Source organism: Pleurodeles waltl, chromosome 10 (genome assembly GCF_031143425.1).
Source record: "Pleurodeles waltl isolate 20211129_DDA chromosome 10, aPleWal1.hap1.20221129, whole genome shotgun sequence".
NCBI lineage: Eukaryota > Metazoa > Chordata > Amphibia > Caudata > Salamandridae > Pleurodeles > Pleurodeles waltl.
This window is the reverse complement of record NC_090449.1, coordinates 310,882,055-310,903,721: the sequence shown is the minus strand read 5'-3', so window position 1 is coordinate 310,903,721 and position 21,667 is coordinate 310,882,055. Positions and strand designations below refer to the sequence as shown.

General features: G+C 41.7%; 1 protein-coding gene across 3 annotated transcripts in view; it reads left to right on the top strand.

The window, feature by feature from the left end:
* ABCA3 (ATP binding cassette subfamily A member 3) overlaps positions 1–21,667 on the top strand; it is a 453,847-nt gene that overhangs the window by 249,199 nt on the left and 182,981 nt on the right. The gene's annotated exons all lie outside the window — the stretch shown is intronic.

Below are 21,667 nucleotides of genomic sequence, written 5' to 3'. Positions count from 1 at the left end.
GCAATACAAGTCCACGTACCTTGCGGGGCCAACAGTCATTGTAGGGCACTCATAAGTATGACACCATGTAACAAGAAGAGGCAACAATAACCTTAACTCTTTTGTGTTGAGGCAGATGTTTACTCCAAGATCATTACAGTCTGTAAATCAGGGCATTTTCTGGAGAAGACCACCACACTGATCATGTCAACATTGACCAGTAGTTGCCTCACGGATTGGGGTTAAGCACCAAATATGAAGCCACTGGTGCCCTTATGCGACTTTTATTAGTTCAACTGTACTACAATCCAGCCTACTGATTAAAAAAAGCACATATGATGTTTGTAGAAAATACAAATAAATAAATAAGCATGGATTTCATTAGTCAGCTTTGTAAGAATTTCGCTGATTGGTTGTATGCTCTCAGTGGCACTTTTATAGATTTAAAGCTGTGTTGTTGTGGGGATGAAGAGACTGTTTTAAGAGGATTTATGCTTATTATAGAGTAGAGCATTAAAAGAGGTTTGGAAACCATCTTCCTCTTATCACTTGGACAGAACATTTGATTCCCAGGACCAGAGAAGTCTGGTCCCACTCAGAAGTAGAGAAATGAGAAACTGCAACCATTAAAATAAAGGATTTTCTAATGTCTTAAGTGAAATAAATGTTTTTGCTTTTCCTTCTCAGACTTGATGGGGAAATGACTGTACATTACAGCATTACCGTGCAAAGTGGGTGTAGTGACACCAATTCCTGCAGTAATTCCCTATTTTTTTAGGAATAATTTGGATCCCACTTATAATACGAATGTAGTTTGGCGTCCTCGAATTAAAATGTCAAAGCTTGTTAAAGTTGACAATAAAACTAGCAGTGGAAGGCCACATATTAGCTACTCTAATCTCGCATGTGGGGAAGAATAACATATTTCCGCAGCAGGGCACTACCTGCTGTTGTCCCACAACAGCCTTGATTGCTCAGTATCAAGTAGCTATCATTTGAAAGTAACTGAAACACTGGGCGAATCAAAGGGATGGGAATACCCTTCAAGTAGCTGCCTCAATTAGCTGCATTACATATGCCATGGAATGCCACCTGTTTGGAAATCATTGAATGGTTTACAGAAGTTTCACAATCGCTACTGCTAAGAAAAACTTCCCTTTCCCCACTCATACACTTGTAATCGAAAGGCAGTTCCCATACTTCACGAATAAAACTCTCCGCTAAACCTTCAAACCTGCCTACCGGACAGTGTTTCAGACACGTACTAACCACACTGATGACTGTCTCTTACCCACTGTAGAAGGCAATTTATCTAACTTTTAGGTGTTTAGCATGGTATTGTTCACCATTATCTGTTGTTTATGTGTTAGGTTAAATGGTGCAAATAACTATTTTGAGTTCAAATGCCCCCACAGCATATAGTTTGATTTCGGAACCTGTAAGGTCCAACTCAACTGCATGATGGACCTAAGCTGACCATCAATGTTCTAAGAAGGACATGTCACTTTTTATGATGGCTACTGCAGATGACACAATGTTGTTTCATGTGTAAATAGGATTGGACAGTGTATTCATACCATTATCGACAACAGCTAATGCTTACTCTAAGTTTGCCTGATCTATTTACCTTAAACAAGCAGCTTCCTTTTGTGAAAGTTTCCATAATTTGTTGTATGTTGCATACAAGAACCTTTTCAGTGTGAATTCCTATGACCTAGCAGGAAATCCTGGAAATGCATGTCCTAGGAGAGGGGAGAGAGGTGTTATTTTACAGCTGTCAAAGTGGAATGTTGCAACCATTGCAGACATAACTTGCACGCGCGCTGTATGTAGTAACTATACCTGTATATTGCGTAGTGGTATAATGAGAGTCTGGTCTGATTGCTTTAAAAGCTTGTGTAGATTTTATAAAATGTGTATGACAACCATTTGTGTCGATTGGCCACAATAGCCACCCGTTGGGACCTGAAAGCATAGAATTAAATGTACCCTGTTTAACTATACCATTGAGCTGATTTTCTTTGTAATTCAGAATACTTTGCCAATTGCCAAATTTTGCAATTGAGAGAATACTGGGCACATTTATATATTAGACTTTTGCTAAAGCTAGACAAGTTGTTAGTTGACCATTGTTAATCAGAAAAAGCATCTGTAATGGAATAAGACGTGCTTTAAATACAATCTTTTGTTCCCCAAACTGATTTCAAAGCATCAGTTACTTCCCTGTTATAACAACCATTTATAGTTAATTGGGAAATTAGTGAATTTGAATAAATTGATTTAGTATCAGTCAGCAAAGTTTTCCTTGTTTTAGGTGCTGGTAGTATCATGCCCAGAAAAATATGTAAAGTTGTCTAAATATGTTTTGGAACTCCCTACTAGTGGAGTCAAACTATTTTCCCATTGTTCATAATTAAAAACTGTGCCAAGGGTCCTAGCGCTATGTAGATAATGGTGTCAATAATAATGATTGCAAAACAGTTCACCATAATTTGCAGAGTTCATGGACATATTTTCACTTTCAAATACAGTATTATTTTCGAGCTCAGAGAAAATTTGATCAGCCGTTTTCTCATCCCAGTCATCAGACACAATACCAGGTGTAATTATTTAATTCATATACATTTTAAAAAAATACGGAATTCGAATAGTTTCAGAAGGGCCAAGTACTATGGTACTTTATCTCAAACAATCCCACCAGGAACTGAAACAGCATAAATGTTCACAAGGAACAACTCTTTTTGCACTTTGTGGAGAGACAATTGAGGCTCAAAACCTCATCTACCAGTTCGACAGCAGAGCATTCAGGAGGAAGACAAGTGAGGCTTCAAAACCTCATCTACCAGTTCAACCGCAGAGTGTTTAGGAGGAAGACAAGTGAGGCTTCAAAACCTCATCTACCAGTTCAACCGCAGAGTGTTTAGGAGGAAGACAAGTGAGGCTTCATACCTCATCTACCAGTTCAACAGCAGAGCGTTCAGGAGGAAGACAAGTGAGACTTCATATCCAATCTACCAGTTCAACAGCAGAGCGTTCAGGAGGAAGACAAATGAGTCTTCAAAACCTCATCTACTATTTCCACAACAGAGCTTTCAGGAAGATAATGTCCATGTATAAGCAGAAAGAAAACAATCACAGATCCAATCCACAGGAAGAAAGCAAGCAAAGTCAGAATAATCCACAAATAAGACAATGGATGAATTTGATCAGTGCATTTAAACCAGTTGAAAAGCTTATGTATACCATGAAGCGAATGTGTAGATTGTTTGGAAGAAAAGTTGTCAGTGTCAACAAAATATCCAGATGCAGTCTGTGTGAAGACAGGAGCCACTGCAGTTGAAAGAGATCTGGTAGATGCCTCTAATGGTGGATCATCGTAAACAACTTTATTGCTCTGTGATGTAGAAGAGGACTGTAGACTTATGTCCAATGTTCCCTGTAAGGCGCGCTCGCACACCTTTCCTTCCCCCATCGCGCAGGCCCCTTTGGCAAGCGCGCACGTTGTGCTGTTATCAAATGTTCCACCATTCCTATACTTTGTGGTAGTTTATATGCGTTATCACTTTCTAAGCCTAAATAAGCCTTTTAGAGCGATATACGTGCTCCCCTAAGGCAGATAATGCTTATATTTGAATCTGGATTAAAGTCAATGAAAACAGCTTTTAAATACCGTGGGAATGTTTTAAACATCATTTGGTGTGCTTTAGCATACAAGCGGGCAAGTGATATTTGTCTTGGAAATTAATGGTTAATGAGCTAGGAAATGCTTCAGAACAGTAGAAATGTGCTGTTATCAAATGTTCCACCATTCCTATACTTTGTGGTAGTTTATATGCGTTATCACTTTCTAAGCTTAAATAAGCCTTTTTGAGCGATATACGTGCTCCCCTAAGGCAGATAATGCTTATATTTGAATCTGGATTAAAGTAAATGAAAACAGCTTTTAAATACCGCGGGGAGTGTTTTAAACATCATTTGGCGTGCTTTAGCATACAAGCGGGCAAGTGATATTTGTCCTGGAAATTAATGGTTAATGAGCTAGGAAATGCTTCAGAACAGTAGAAAATGTGCTGTTATCAAATGTTCCACCATTCCTATACTTTGTGGTAGTTTATATTCGTTATCACTTTCTAATCTTAAATAAGCCTTTTTGAGCGATATACGTGCTCCCCTAAGGCAGATAATGCTTATATTTGAATCGAGATTAAAGTCAATGAAAACAGCTTTTAAATACCGCGGGGAGTGTTTTAAACATCATTTGGCGTGCTTTAGCATACAAGCGGGCAAGTGATAATTGTCTTGAAAATCAATGGTTCATGAGCTAGGAAACGTTTCAGAACAGTAGAAAATGTGCTGTTATCAAATGTTCCACCATTCCTATACTTGTGGTAGTTTATATGCGTTATCACTTTCTAAGCCTAAATAAGTCTTTTAGAGCAATATACGTGCTCCCCTAACAGGTCATGTCCTTGGGGTGTGCAACTAGGTCACAAAACTGCCTTGATGCCCTATTGCATGGAGCAATGATATCCCTTTTTTGCTTTAGTGGTATGGAGAGGCTAATGCCAAAGATCTTGGCTAGTTATGCGCTGCGCGCGCGTGAATGGTCAATTTCTTGGCGCACGTATCCTTGGCTGCAGCGCACAGAGACCACACACTGCCGCACACAGTGGAAAAAAATTAGAGGGAACATTGCTTATGTCTGGTACATTTCTGAAGTGGGGGCATGTGTAGTAGAACACTCATCTTGGAAATGCTGTAATTCCTGCAAGAATGAGATGTTCATTTATGCCAAAGGGAGTTTCTGCTGCCACTGCGCCAGGATCATCAAGATGTGGGAAAAATATTGGGATGAGAAACAGGACTTCATATGGGTGATGGCCACCCAAAGATCTTCTAAGCAGATTATATAATGCTCTCTGGAACCTGTGTAGGTGATGGATCCATCTGTGACTTAAACCTAATATTATAGCTGTTAAGGATTGCTTTAAGTCCTGGTTTTTCGTTTCCACTATCGAATTTCCCTCAGGATGATAGGAGGAAGAATAATACACTGCTACACCCAATGTTCCCATGCTATCCCTGTAAGCCCTTGAAGCAAAAGCAAGGCTCTGGTACGAGATGAATGCCGCAGCTGTGTATGTTCTGATTAAAGACTTGCAGATCTTTAATAACAGTTCGAGAGTCAGCCGATCGTTGAGGCCATACCCAAAGGAATCTGGAGCAAGAGTCTACTGCGAGTAAAATGTATTTGTATGCACCATCAGAACTGAAAGGACCACAATGGTCCAGGTACACACGCTGAATAGGCTTGTTTGAGACTAAGGAGGGTGTCAGTGGTGTGCGCTTTCCAGTGGAACATTTAATTTGCTGGTAGATGTCATAGCTAACAGCATACTGCTTTATCTGTTTGCACAGACCATGCTACCAATATAGTTTTTGTAGTAATTAAATAGTAGCTGCCACACCAGCTTGGACAAACGCAACTCCCTCACGAGCTGCTTGAATTAGTTACAGCCTATGGTTTTGTTTGTAGATAGCACAATCACCCACCCCTGGAATTGTTACATAAGGGATGTTTTGGGCACTTAATTAGTAAGAATATTTTGCTGGCTATGCTTTAGGTAAAGTGGTGCCACCAGTGAAAGCTTTCATGACAGGCAATATTTCTTTATCCACCCTCATATGAGACTGAGTAATTGCAGCTGAAGTTGCGGTTAACAACTGCAGATTTGGCTGCTTCATAATCCAGTGAATTCTCTACAACGTGTAGTTCAACATGTTGATGGCCCAATTTATGTATTACTTGAGTCTGTGGCAGTTTGTATTTAAACTCTGCCACCTTCCCCAAGAGCATTTTATGCTTGATGGTATTTCCTTTGGGGCGTCTGAATCCGTTAAGGCGTCAGTAATGCAAATTGTAATTGAAAGACTGGACACAATAGTACGGATTGCACACAATTAGTGCCAGGAATTCTGCATACCTGTGTTCTAGTTCCAGTTCTAGAATCAATGCTTTTAGTTCTGCCAGCCGTGCTGTGCAATCCCCAAGGAACTGTGTAAAGGCCAGTTGAGGGTTTTCCATCACTGATAATTCCATAAACAGCTGCACTAGCCACTGAGTATTAATGTTTGGTATCTACAGCAGGTTGTGCTGAATGATTACTGTAAATAAAATATTTATACTGATCTAGATGCATGATGTTTGTGGGCATTGGAGTACTCAAGTTTATATTGGAGAAATTCTTGAGTCTGCAATTTGGGGTCAAACACATCTACATTGGTGGCAATCAAGAATGACCTATTGTATCCATTGTGGATGTACTGTTTTTGCATTTAGAACAGTAGCCTTTGTGACGGCCTCCAAGGCAGGTACTGGGGTTACAACAATGATGTGTTTTCCACAAGCCATTGGTTTTTCCTTAATGACAGCCATCTGAACTACAGTCAGTATTTTTTCAGTGGATGCAAAACGCAATTCAGCATTGGACTATAAGTGCGATTTAAAAGCAGTTGGCACTGTGTTTCCCTCATTGAATGTGGCATAGGTAATGCCAATGGCACTTGCAATGATCCAGATAACCAGGTTTGTTTTATTTTCATGTGTATGTAAGTGTTTTGCTTCAAGCATGTCAGTCTGTGATGATATGGGTATTTGTGTGTGTTGTGTTGTCCAATGTTTGCTTGAAAAATCTTGACATATTAAATCATAAAGTCGTTTTATGCATTGTGCATAATCAGATAGGTATGTTCTGCCAAAAATAAAAAATTCCTAACAAGAATTGCAGTTTTTGATATTTGGTGGTTGCAGTTGTGCACACATCTCAGGAAGTGTTGTGCAAGACTCTTCCCGTCATTTGACAGCTCAGACCCCAAAAATAGGACACTGAAGAAAACAATTCCGGTTTCTTGAACTTGAATTGGTTGCCATGTTCAGCAAATCTCAATTCATTGTGATCTACTCTGGCTAAGTGTGTGTTTAAGTCGTCATCCGTCAGATATGTCATCTACATAGGACAATGCCTCTGGATCAGTATCACGCAATGTTGATTATGCTCAAGCAGATAACAGCCCTGGACTGTTTTACCCTTGGGGGAGTCGACGAAATAAGCGTTGAGAGTCAAGCCCAGAGCAAGCTTTTAAATCCCTGCTTTCAGGCGCTATGTTTTAGCAGAAAAAAACATTGGGAATATCCAAGGTTGTTTTGTATTTTTTGCAGATATTGTTATTCATTGGTGCTGTAATCTAAGACTTCTGTAGGAATGATCTGGCTTAGCTAGGGGGAACAAGTGTTGTTCATTGGAGATATGCAGGGTTTGATCGCTCCCTGGTATTCAAGCTGTGCGAGAATCTCCCTCATTGGAGCGTTTGCTTCATGGTTTATAGGGTACTGTAGTTGTACTTGAAGGCTGGACATTATGGGTATTATATGATAAGGAGAATCCCCATCCCATCCCTCATGGTTGCAGTACAGTGCTGGGGCTTGTACAAGTGCCCAATCTGCAAAATAGGCTTGCTTTGCTTGTGCTGGAGCTAGGAATAAGAAAGACGGTAAAATCACATCTTCCTCTTGTGGGAAGGTTCTTACAAACTCCAGTGGCCAGTCGTTTTCTTCCAAGAGAATGTCATAAGTAAGTGTTAATTTTTTCCCAGAAAATTACTTTAATTATGGGCATTATGTCCCCTTCAACTTGGATGTTTAATTTATAAACGCGATCTGGAGGCGTGGCTCGCCTGTCTGAGGTTGCGAGTTGAATGTAGCCGTTAGTTGCTCTCATATCCATAAACTCTTGAAGATTCTAGCGAACTATTGTGACCGCTGCCGTGCTGTGTAGCAGAATCACTGCCCATGTCCTGTTCCTCAGTAACATTCTCAATATGTGTGGCATATTATTCCGTAATTCCCGACAACCTTCTTCTTTTTGAATTGGGGTTTTTGTTGAGGAACTTTCTCTTCCTTTTTTATTACGTCAAACCAGCGTTGTGAGCCCTTCTTTGGTTTCATATACTCTTCTTGTCTGTGCTCTGTCTGCCCACCTCTCTCAGTCCGTTTGTTGGATGACTCCTGGAAGGAACAAGATGGGCGAGTACAAGTATATTGATACCTGTCGGGTTGTTTCAAATTATCACGGTTATATAGGTTGTAACGTTTTTCAGAGCTCTTTGAATTCAAAGATTCTCCTTGTGAATTACCTTTATCTTTATTTGATTTTTGTTGGTCCCAGCGTTTTTTAGAAGACTCTTGTGCTTGCTTGGTATCATCCTTTTCAGGATTACCTTTAAGCTGTGGCTTATTTGGTCTGGCTCCCAAATTGTAACGATCTATACATGTATCTGTCTCAGCAATTATTTTTGGTACCTCGCATTCCTGATCTACTAAAAGAATTTACGTATGTTATCGTACAGCTAATGCTACTCCTTCCCCTTTTATATTAATTCAAATTATTGAGGATAACGGGGCAAAATTGTTGATTAATATCACTCCTAAATCCAGGGCAGGGGCAGCCCCGTATTCATTTTGAATTTGTTTTAACACTTCCAGGAAGACTGCAAGTGATGGTTTACCATGTGTTACAGTATATATTGCAGCAAAAACTGTCCCCCAAGTAGCACAGTCATCTATTGAGGGTACTATTTCAAGTTACAAGAATATTGTGAGAACTCTAAGTTTATCAGGGGGTCCCGTACGGGGGACACACAGCTTCTAGCTGGTTTGTTTTTTGAGCAATCCAAACGGAATCTCTTCCCGTTGGTGGGAACTTTGCCCATAATAGCATTAATAGACACTGGGTTAATCCCCGTTGTAGCCAGTTGTGTTGGCCAGCTGGAGCAGCCCTTGCTGGGGCAGTATTTAATGTTTGCATTACGACCTGTATTGTGCCCATATAATCTGACTATATTATTATATAATGGGCGCAGATCCGCTGCCTATAAATTGTGTATATTTGAATATGATGTGTAGGCAGCTAGAGCTGGCCATGTGGCCCCGTCAACAGTGGGAGGACCCAGTCTAACGGTTCAACAACGTGTGGAAGGACACCTTGAAAAAAATGTTTGTGTCTCCAATATATCAATGATATTTCTAAATATTTGTATGCTCTATATTGTGCTGGTGGGTTAGCCACCCACCCTGTATGTGTGAAATGTATTTGAATTGGGTTTGACTGCAGGAAATTTGACCCACAAATAAAATGTTTCTGTTCTGTACGCATTGTGTGCCTCAACCACAAATGTAACATCTCCACTCCCATTGGCTAGCCCATTTAGAAGTAAATGTTGTTCAACAGAATGTCTAATATTTGTCTGAATAACTACTGGATTCACCATTTGTAGAAAAAGAATTCAGATACTTGACAGACCAAATGGGGTATCCTTTTAAGAGTTCAAGCTTGAGAAACCTACGAACAGTGATAGGTACTACCTTTACATTTGGATTTTCCCTAAAACCACGGACGTCTCCGTAAAAAGGTGAATAAGGCACCTGAGGCATACAGGAGAAAACTACTCAGGAGATCAGTTGAATAAATACCTGACCTTGATATGTTGGCGGTGCTGTGTTATGCAGTTCCAACTTTGGTAATAGTTCAGCGTGTTTAGGACAGCAACACTGTCAAGTGTGGAATACTGAGTGCTATCCACACCTTTAGTGGCTGTCGGCCTAACTCTTGTCTAGCTCACAGTGCCTCCCCCAAACCTCTTAACGCACCAGGGTAAGAGGTGATTATGGCAGTCTGAACATGCACTCTGACTCCCCAGGGAAGCTGTGGACACGTGGAAACAGATCATACCCCTTTCGTTCAGTTACTTTCAGTTGCATGCTAGGGTGAGACACAAAGATGCAAGATAAGTTTTCAGTGCATTTATTGAAACAGTTGCAATCTAGTATGTAAATAGTGAGCTGGGATAATTAGGCAGATGAAACAAAGCAAGTTAATCAGCATTACGATCAGAGTAAAGAACATACAGTCCAATCGTGATGTTTTGTGGTTCTAGATGTTCTAGCGATTCCTACCTAACCCTATGTCTACACCTGGGAGCATAGTGGTTGTAACCCTCTGCCTGGCCCGATTTTAAGGGATCAGCCGCAGCCCCATACCTGGATAGAAAATCAGGAATCAGCCTGTCGGGTAGATGACAGTCCTCTTGGGGAGCTGGCAGATCAGCGCCAGCCGAGCCAAGTGTCAAACAGCATGTGTCAAGGAGCTTCGTGGCCGGAATGCTGTCTGCCATCCTTGGCTCAGTACATGGTCTATATAATAAAACCAGTGCTTAATTTGTGCTTGTTGTTTCCGGTGAGGGCTGGGGCTTATTCTTCTGCCTCAAGCATTTGCTGCGAGCAAAAGATACAAATGGGAAAGACGGAGAACAGAAAAATGAAAAAGCATCACAATGGGAGAAAGCAGAAAGCTGCAAGAGTGAGCTGAAAGAGCAGGGAGTAGCTTTATATGGATTGAAGAGGCCCGAAATGGCTTCAGGATTATGCTGCCTCAGTACCGTGTTCCCACATTTTAATTGCAGCAGCTGCGTGTTTAAGAGGAGGGCTGTGGGCACTGGCTTGTTTTTGTTTACAAATTAAGCACTGAATAAAACTATACAACATTGTAAATACAGTTCTTATGTAATACTATATCTTGGTGGTAGAAGTTGTCATGTGGCCTGGCAACACTAGTCCGCATATGGTGTACCTCACTTCATAGGCTTGGACAAGAAGTACTGATTTTATATGTCATGCAAAGATTAAGCTAACCGAGCAGCACGTTTCTTGCTTTCCTTAAATAAAAATAAACTGATAAAAGGTGTAAAAACCATTACTAAAAAGCAGCCGTGCTAACATCAATACAATGTGAATAAAAACATGAACTGTAAAACTAAGTTAAAACAGGGTTGACCAGCCCAGGTCCTAAACGGGTCCTCACAACAGTATATCAGTTCAGTGTTGCAAAGCTTGTAGTAGATCCTCTAGAATTTTATTCTCTATTTTTCACAAAACCCACCAACCAACATGGTTGGTAACGCTTGGGTAGGGGTGTGGACTGGACGCAAAGGAGGATATTTCTGCTGAGCTCTTCCCTTTCTATATACATCTTCTATAAGAAGCCTTTCTAGTCCTGCTGTAGTGTAGACCATTCCCAAAAGGGCCTTACTAGAAATTTGCCATTTTTGCAAGTTTGCCATGAAATTCTTTGCCTCTTGATGAACCTTATTTTTGCCGGCTGTAGAACTCTGTGCACTTTTGTCCTGCTAACCAGTGGTAAGGTGCTTGCGCTCCTTGTTTCAACAAGGTAAAATTGGTATACATATAATTTCACATTTAACTTACCTGTAAGTACCTAGGATATAATGCCCAAGTGTACCCAGGGCCTGTAAGTTAAATGTCGCTAGTGGGCTCTTTGTGACACTGACTGCAGTGGCAAAGCAAACATGATTGCAGGCCTGCCACCAGTAGCTTGGCTGTGCAGGTTTAAACTGGCAATTCGAACTGTCAACATTTTGATAGGCGTATTACCCTCCTTTGAAATATTTGTAAGTCCATAAGTCCCCCCCTAAGTAGGCCTTAATACCCATTAAAGCAGGGTGCATATTTATGTTTGTATTTTCTTTTTTTTTTTATCCAGCAAGAAAGAAAAAAATACAGCTGCCATGTAAAAAAATAAGACCCATGTGATTACTACAACACAATATGCATACCCAGAGAAAATACCCACAGAAGTGCCCAACAAAAACATGAGAATAACAGAAATGTCATCCCAAGAAAAGAGGATACAAAACAAAGCTAAAAGGTATCAATGTTCGTGGAATATTCAGTAAATATCTCCCGAAGTTTCCAACCAGGCACTGACAGGTGACCAAATTCTGACACCCAACTTCTGCTTGTTACGTCCCTAACATCTGCAAAGATTTAATTCCATGTTATAGATTGCCAGAAATCTGGATCTCCACATCGCAAATGATGGGCGGGTTGTGGCTAAGCCATTCAGAAGCAATACAGAGTTGAGTCACTGCCATTGCAGTGAATAAGAGACGTGAGTACCCCCCTGATCATCTTGTTCTCCCCAGAGCTATTCAGAACCTCCAAAACCAGTAATTCAGGGGAAACCTGCACCGGTACGCCAGTAACAGTGCTCAAAAAGTAACCAATCTCAACTTAAAGAAAGTCTAATTTGGGGTATGAGAAAAACATATGCAGAATGTCAACCTTCTCTGTACCAAAATGATTTCAATAGCCACCGGATCTGCCAGCCCATCTAGCTATCTTAGCTGGAGTATAATGTAGATTAAAAGCTGTTTTAAAATGTTGACTTTTGAGGCTGGTCGTTAACAATACCTTATTAGCCATACACAGAGACTCCTTCAGAAAATAGCCCTCTGCCTCAAATCTGACCTCCCATTTGGCCTATTGAATCTCCAGATCATTGGGTAGCCCTTGTATCAAACAGCCATACATTGATCTAATTCTTTCCCTTCACCTTATAGCCTTGATTAGGGGTATCTTACTATAGAGCAAAACTTACTGATTCTTTTATTAATTAAATCCCATACCTGCAGGTGTTTGAAAAAAATCACCCCATCAATCTCGTTTATTTCCTGTAGCTCACTGAAAGAATAAGGTGATTCTCCTAACCTCACTACACCCTGTTTCACCCACCTCTTAGCATTAGCATCCTGCAATACGGGCGCAAAAATTGACGAGGCAGACAAAATGCGTATAACAATTAAATTGGTTTATACCAGGTCTACGACTAACCTGTTGCCAAACTTTAAATGCTGCTCTAATAATCTTGAATTTAGTTTTCTTGTAGTAGCTGGTTCAACATTTTTGAGAAAGCATCCTTTAGCTATTCTACTTAAACCTAGTTCATATATTGTTGGGGTTTCTACAGGGCCTATTCAACCAGACTCTCCTGTAATTAATATCCCATATGTTGTAACAAACTAGCCCAATAATATAATGCGAAGTTGGGAACTGACCATCCCCTGCAATCTGGGGAGAACCATAAACTTTGCCGCTCTCCTTGTTGTCCTATAGGACCACAGGAAGCTAAAGTTTGCATCTTCCAATTTAGTCAATCATCCCTTGTTCATTTCAAGAGGAGCGTCTCTAAAGAAACAGAATATTTTTTCGGAACTTTCATTTGTAAAAACATTGCATCTCCCCAAGAGCAAAAGATATAGATGATTGATTCTGGACAGTTCCCGTCTAATGCCTCCCAACATTGTTACCATATTTAGCTCAACCAAATCATCTGTGGCTGTAGTGATCCTGATTCCCAAATATATAACCTCTGGCACTACCTGGTAATCACTGCATATAGTTTCCTTAGTGCATAATAAATGTGTTTTTTCCCTCATTGAGTTTACAACCTGAATAGGCCCCAAACTGTTTAGCCATCTGTTCAGTTGCGGGAAGGGCTGTTTCGAGGAATCAGCTGATACTACCGCCAAATCATCTGCATGCGCCAACACCTTATATTCCACTTGATTCACAACATATGGTTTGATACAGGAGCTATTCTCAAGTAGGGCTATGAAAGGGTCAGTATATAAAGCAAATAGCAGGGGCGAGCATGAACACCCCTGTCTTGTATCTCTTGAAATTTGAATAATATCTGACTCTACCCCCATTATTCGTAGCATGGCCCTAGGTGCATTATAGAGTGCTTTAATTGCCTTAGTAAATCTCCTCCCAAAGCTCTTCCATGCCAAGACCACCCACAAAAACCCCCATGAGAGGCGATCAAAGGCTTTTCGGGCATTAAGTAAAACCATCGCCATTGATGTTCTTGATATCTCTGCAACATCATACAGAGATGTGACCCTTCGAAAATGGTCAACCATGCCACGTCCCTGAATAAAGCCATGTTGTAATGATACCAGCTCCGAGACAACCTTCACCAGCTGGTTAGCCAGAACCTTGGCACAGATTCTGCCATCACAATTGATCAGGGAAATCACCCTAGGGTGCATGATATTTAAACGTAGGACATGTAAAGGTTAATGTTAAACATGTCCTTACAGTGACTAGCAACTCAAAGCTATTTTCACAGTAGCAAGGTTGCCTGGTCCATAGAAGAGTATGGAACGCAATATTAAGTTAAATAAATGTTATCTCCACCTAGGAATCAGTTAGAGAAATACTTAAAGGATTATTTTTCAGTGTTAAACAAAATCCAATTTTAGTGATAAAGTTACATTTTGTCTACCTATTACAGAAAAGGGTACTTTGGAAATGGTTTATTTTGCCTGCCTAAAACCTCTCGAGGCCATTCTATAAATATTCAACAGTTTTCCTGGCACCTGGGGGGTAGAAAGGAGTTGTCCTCCCCTTGCCAGGGTGGCATGGGGACTGTGCCAGACTATTGGTGCACTTTAGAGGGGTCTCTTCCGTCACAGGGATATGTACCTCATACTTGGACTAAGCTCCCCGTTTGTTGTTGTTGTAGTCAGCCAGGCACCAACCCCAGTAGGAGGGAGAGCTGCCCCAGAACTGGTTTAGAGTGACCACTGGAGGCGGAGCTCTGAGCATCCTCTTAGACATTAGTGTGTCAAATCCTGCTAGAACGTCACATTCTACTTTACAGGTCTGCTGGGGTTTTACATGTAACATTTGGGGTGCACTTTGAAAGAGAGAAACAGCATGACAGAACACTTTGCGAGTATCCACTGTCTGGTTGCTGAAAGCTCAGCTTTGATTTTACCAGGTTCTGTCTCTGAGTTTTTTGGGTGTACAGGGACTGCCTGAAACTGAATTATAATGTTAGATGTGGGAGGACACTAGGATTATATTAGTACATTCCCAACACACACCTGCATCCTTCAGAGCTCACATTTAGTCTTGAAACTGCCCCAAATTGGTAGGGTTAGCCCCTGGAACATTTGTTCCTTTGGTTTGGGCATCCCCACGGGTCATTCCCACCCATTAGCTTGTGCCAGGTATAAATGTGACACCACCAGACACCCACCTCAGAACACTCCTGGGCCATTGGAAGATCAGAAGTGGACTGAATTTGCTGCCTGAAACCTGAGAAGAGCTTAGAAGCCTGCTCTCCCTCTTGTACCAGTACAATGAAGTGGACTCTAAGGGTCATGAGACTGACCCATTAAAGCTACAGGGGCACAGCAAGCTCCAAGAGCCCTTTTCCTGCAACTGCCTAGGTAACCAGTGGCAACTGGAACTGGGTTGTTTGCAGACAGGGCCTTGCTGTTTGGTCTCTGCCTGGCACTCTAGGAGTCTTTATCTACCTCCCCACATGTCCTGAGGTGCTTTAGAAGTGTGCTGTGGTGGACTGGAATGTAAAAGAATAAAATCAGAAGGTAAAATCTTTGATAAGGACAAGCCAGTTCACCATATCCGACTCGCACTCCATTGTTGTCCCTATCAAATTGCACTTATTTCCTTATGTACCATGACCAATGACTGTCATTGGCACTTTGAGCTTCTTTATGCTGTTTCTAGTTAAAACTTTAAAACGCAATATCTCTAGTTCCCCTTATTGATTTTTCTCATTCTGTGTAATTTTTGTCTATTATATTTTACTCTATTCTCTAATTCATCTTGGATTTTTTTTTTATTATTTTGCATCTCAACCTTATTATTGTTTTAGTACTGCATAAATACATTACATGTTGTTTGTATGTTCAGTCTGGTTGTTCTGTGCCATAGCTACCACTGGTTTCAGCAACAGTTTTTTTTTAATGACTTCAGCAGTTCACTGTAACAAGAGTTGTGGTTGGTACTTACTCCCACTCAACTAACATTCCAGTTTCTTAGTCTTGAAAGATGGAGAGTAAGGATTAACAGTAGTAAAAACACCAATAAGGTAAATACTTGTATTTGAAATTTGGTTTATCGTGGGGGAGAAAAGCGGAGAGGGTATACAGGAGAAAAAAGTATGGCATTCAAGTCCATGGATGAACTCTCTAGATCAGACCTGTGTAGATGCACACTGGAAGCCCACTTAATACTTCTACAGCTGTGGAAAGGACAGTGCGGGAAACCCATAGGAAATATGTTCATACTTTCGGAGGATATGTGGGTGGATCCCTTGTGGCCCTATGTGGCTCACTACGACAGCCATACTTGTAAGCTGTTGTGCCATTATGTACGCTCTGGTTTTCACTTGGTAATGTATTCTGTTTATCAGCAGCATTTGACACCATTTCACACTCATCCATGTAAACCTTATAACTAAGTCTAAGATCGCAGGCAACAACTATAACTGGTTTAATCTTTTCTGCAGGACCACACTGAGTGGTGGCCCGGTGAAATCATAGATCTCCCTCCAACATGAGCAGGAACAGAGTGCCTCAGGATTCCCATTTGAGTCCCACTCTTTTCAACCTGTATGTGGCCCATCTTGCTAGACATATTGAATTTTTCGCTTTTCTTACTATACTTATGCCCACAACACACAGCTAGTTGTCACACCTGACTGTGATACCAGTGAAGCTGCCTGCAACCTTAGAAACTGTGTTCAGGACGTTTCTAGATGGGTAGATCTAAATTCCCTCTTCATATACTGTGATAAAACCTAAATTATGGTATTTGGACCAGTTACAGCAAAGACTTCTGAGTGGTGGCCGGCCGGAGACTATAGGGACTGTTCCCTCCCTCGCTCCATGCTCATATTTTGGGTTAATCATTGATAAGAACTTGTCTTTGTCTTACCATGTCAGAGCCATTTCCACCTTTGCCTTCATCTTCTATTCATAATCAGGAAGGCTCTTCCCTTCGTACATGCAGCCTCGAGGAGGGATATGGTACATGTGCTCACCCTGTCTAGAATGAACTATTGTAATGTCCTGTTGATTGGCCTTCCTAACTGTCTTGTTCCAAGACTGCAGCACCTTCAAAACGCGACAGCAAGACTGATCCTGGGACAAAAAAGAAGTGACTCCATCTCCTACCACCTTCATTAATTGCCACAAAACATGTGATACTATTTTAAGGCCTGGTGCCTCTGCCATAAGACTGTTAACAACGCTAGCCAGGTAACTTACATGGCAACTGTTTTTTCCTTTAAAAAAACCCTCATGAGTTATATCGAAAGTCCAAATACATATTGTTTATTAAAACTCCATGATTCAAGAGGTCAGCATTGGGATGAGGTTCTTTAGTGGTGATACCAGCCAAGGTCTGGAACTCCTTGCTATTCTACCTCCACTCTCAATCAAATCTTTTCATATTTAGAAACCAGCTCAAAATGTTTCTGTTCACATACAATTTCAGCTGAGGCTAGTCTACACTCTTTGTTTTCCTTCTGCCCTACTTTTAATTTGTGGAACTGAACTTGGCTTGTTACCTCAGGAGCTCCCATCCGGGGCACTACTTTCTGAAGTAGCTGTTTGCGCTTTACAAATGGCCTCAGTCAATCAAATAGTCCTGTAATCTGACAAAAAGGCTTGATGACCTTTCAGTTCCCTTTCGCGGAGGTTCATTGTAACCTAGCCTGCCTGGTTTGCCTTTGACAGGTGGGAGGAGGGAGAATTTCAAACTGTGAGATACTTGTACTTCGAGACAGATAACATTTATTTGAACAGTGTAACCAGGAGTTTGAGGTGAGACGGGGGAGAGGCTGACATATGTGCAGCTCCAACAGTGGGTGATGCACCCAACTAATAAAACTATTAGCCACAAGAGAGTTGACAGTTATTGAGTAGTTCATACTCAAGTGTGCGTCATTCAGATAGGTGATCTCAACAGTGTATAAGCTACTGAAAACAATGTGACACATTCAGGAAATTGAGGCACCTATCCAGGTAGAGAAATACATGAGGAAGAATTGAAAAACCTGTGTAACAACTTATAAAGCACTCACCATAAGGAAAAAAGATGCAAACTGATGTAAAAATGGTAGTTAACACCACAAAGTCTGTGCCTGAATTGCACCCAGGACCAGAAACCTGGTCCTCCTCTGACCCACCACCACCCTATCACTCTTTCACAACCTGAATCCCAGACATTGCACTGCTCACTGCTGGCGGACCATGCTGGACAACACGGAAGGAGCTTTAACAAAATGTGCTTTCTCCATATGCTGCTTCACCTACACTACGGCTTCCACAACTCCACCAAGAACATACCCACAAAACCCAGACTCACGCACACTCAAACACCAACAAATACACCTGCACGCGCCACACACCAATGTCATACATACTCCTTAACACCCGCTCGCTCATGCATGCCACTAAGATCTGGGATCTGGACGAGTATGTCCCAGACCTCCTCTTCCTCATGGAAATATGTCTGACCGCAGCTTCCCCCTACCAGATACATGATCACCCGGCAAGACTCCCTAAACATGCCTGGCGGAAGAACCACCATTGTTTATAAAGACACCTTAAAATGTATTGTCTCCTCTTAAGATGAAACAAATTACACCTTTAAAACAGACAACACATCAAACTTCACCCTGGGTGGAACTGTGGTCTACCACTCCCCAGGCCCTCAAGCCAACTTCGCTAGCAATATTACAGACTTAATCACCCCCCAGTCCTTAACTCCAGCACATTCATCCTTCTAGAAGACCTCAATTTCCATCTAGAAGACAAGACTAACCCTAACTCAGCCACCCTTCTTGACTGCCTTGGAAACCTGAGACTAACCTATTGCATCGCAGAGCCCACCCATACTGCTGTATAGATCTTAGATCCCGTCTTCTCACCCTTTAATAACATCACGATCAGTGATCAAAGATCCGTCACCTGGATTGGCCACACCATAGCAGTTTCACATCAACATCCATTAATGTGGAAGAGCCCCTACAGCGGCCTCAGCACTCTGATACTTGAACAAAGTACAGAACCGGATTGGGTATCCACCCTTCTCGAGAACAAATTTAAACCCACAAGCCCCCTAGTATGCAACATTGAAAACTGCAACAAGTGGATCACCAACTGTGCCAATACTCTGGCCCTCAAGAAACAAAGCCACACTGCAAAAACTAGAACACAAGCCAGGTGATACACGGAAGACCTCAGAATGAGCAAGTGGCATTGCAAACAACTGGAACCGTAATGGAGAACCAGCCAAGAGAAAGTGGCAAAAAGACACTTTCAACACCGCCTGCGAAAGTATACCACCAGATTTTCTGAGAAACAGAGGAAGTCTAGTTGAATAAATAAACACCAGCTTCAGCAACAGCAAAGACATCTCAATTGACAAGGATTTCACCACACACATAGCTGCCACCAGCAACTCCAGACCAACCCAAAATCTGTGTAATGACCTTTCAGACTTCTTTTGCAGGAAGACCACAGCCATAGTGAGCAACTTTGCTCTGCAACTGGACCTTTACTTTTAACAGATGTCTCCGAGTGATGAACGAAGACCACATAATCACCACCTGGGACACCATCAGCAGAGAAGAAACCACAGCAATCATGAAGACCATACACTTACGGGCCACTGGGGGAATCCCTGCCCCGTCAGGCTTTTGACAAAGGAGCGATCCCTGTTAGCAAGACCTTAACCCCCATTCTCAACACCTCCTATCAGTACAGCCACCTTTCCATAACCATGGAAACATGCAGCAATCAACGCCCTCCTAAAGAGACTTTTAGTCAATCTGACCAAACGCTCCATTTACCGACCTATATCCCTCCTTCCCTATCCAGCCATGGTCTTGGATAAAGCCATCATCAAGGGCCTTTCCAACCACCTGTCCAATCACAAGCTTCTCAACGCCACACAACCCTGATTTAGACCTAAACACAGCATAGAAACTTGCTCTCATAGTAGCAACGGATGACATCTAGATGATCCTCAACCGGGGGAAACCTCTGCCCTCATTCTCCTATACCTGTCAACAGTCTCCTATCTCATTTTGATCTGACAACTTCACGAAGTAGGCATCCAGAGACACACCCTCAAGTGGATCTGTCCTTTCCTCACTGGAAGAACCCAAACTGTAAAAATGCCTCCCTACTACTCTGAAGCACGAGAACTCTGCTGCGGAGTCCCCCAGGTCTCCTCGCTTAGCCTGATGCTCTACAACATCTTCAGGACTGCACTGGCCAACATCATACGGACTAACGTAAACATCCTCACATATGCTGATGACATGCAACTGATGTTGTCCCCCTTGGACTAAACACCCAACGCTAGGAACATGTTCATCACATGCATGGCTGAGTGGCAGCTTGGATGAAATCTGTCTGCCTCAAACTGAACTCTGAGAAGTCCGTAGTGGTGGTCTTCAGGAAAGAGGTCACACCATTGGACTACACCTGGTAACCCACATACCTCTGACCCATCCCCACACCTTGCTCATAAGCAAGAAACCCTGTAATCATCATAGACAACAAACTGGACATGGCTGTTCAAGACAAAGCAGTAGCCTTGTCCTACTTCAACACTTTAAGGATGCTGAAGAAAATCTCAAGGTGGCTACCAGGCAACACCAGGAAAACGATCACCCAAGCCCTCATCACCAGCTGACTAGACTGTGAGAACACTTTGTATGCAGAGAAAACTAACCAGCTCACTGCAGAACATCCAAAACAGCAGACAGACTAGTCTTCAACCTCTGTTGCTGAGCCCACAACACACCTCACCTTAGGAAACTCCCCTGGCTCCTGATACAGAAGTGTGCTCACTTCAGTCTCCTCAATGTCACCTGCAAAGCACTCCATAACACTTGCCCCTACCTACCTTAATAGCTGCATTCATTTCCACCAACCTTCCACACACATTCTCTTCTCTGTCAGCCTCTAACCATCACACCCCCACGCATACACAAAAGCAGAGCAGGGGTTCGTTCTTCCTCATACCCGGCTCCTAAAGCCTGGAAGGCTGGAAACCCCCCCCCCCAAAAAAAACTATATATATATTGATGTCTCCTCTTAAGTCTGTCTTGTAAGCCCAGGGAGCATGAATATATATCAATCCACTGAAAAAACAAAGGTTAAAGTGACATTTTAGTTGGATATGGTAATATGATCTTACTTAACGTTAAAAAAGCCCCATAAATTTACTTATGAAAACACAAAGGTTAAAGTACGTCATTTACATGTTAAATTACATCGCTGTTGACCTCTCTACTGACATTACTGATGACATCACAATCACATCACTGATAATATACTCCAGCTGATATGACAGTTTGCTGTAAGCTTTTCATACTGGAAGATATTCATCAAGGTACACATGGGCCCAGTTTACCATAAAATATGAAGTACTAAAGAGTGTAAGCTTTTGCAGCAAGCAGAATATGAAGCACATCTGTGAAATTATGTACATTAAGTAGATATTATGCTATTTTTTAAACGATGATGAGGGCATAAGAACTGTAATGGCTCATTAGACCTTAATTAGATCTGCAACTCGTTAATCCTTTAATACCACTAAAAAATATAGTTTGGTTATTTACATTAATGAGATGTGCCTGTAAAATACCACATCTTGCTTGGAAAACGGCTTCACATCTCTACATTAGCCAATAATAAGGCATGCAATACCAGACCCCAGGACAATCCAGTTGTACGAGAACGGCTTTGCATTTCTACATTAGCCAATGCAAAGGCATGCAATACCGGACCTCAGGGCAATCTTCAGTAGCATGTAAAAGTAACCCTACACATAATCCCGAAATGAACAGAATGGTGTACGTCATTTTAATAATTCTCATATTCTTATGGATACATCTACCTGTGGATTCCTCACCTTTTGAATTCTCCCCGATGTGCC